Raw genomic sequence first — 224 nt, 5'->3', positions numbered from 1 at the left:
AATGCCGTAAATGTATTTGCTTAGAATAATCAGTTAAAATGATCAACAACTATTTTATTGTGCATTTATCCTGTGGTGAATTTGTGGGGAAACTTTACTGTGCATTTGACATCGAATGTGTGGTTTTTATGTAGAACTGCTTGATTCTCCATGCGATGAATCTTTATGTCCACGTGTTGTAGCTCCATTGTGCAGGTTTGTTAAAGAAAAAGTGTTTTCATGTG

Source organism: Tachysurus fulvidraco, chromosome 3 (genome assembly GCF_022655615.1).
Source record: "Tachysurus fulvidraco isolate hzauxx_2018 chromosome 3, HZAU_PFXX_2.0, whole genome shotgun sequence".
NCBI classification, from domain to species: Eukaryota; Metazoa; Chordata; class Actinopteri; order Siluriformes; family Bagridae; genus Tachysurus; species Tachysurus fulvidraco.
The sequence above is the reverse complement of the archived record's forward strand: the minus strand, read 5'-3'. Positions refer to the sequence as shown.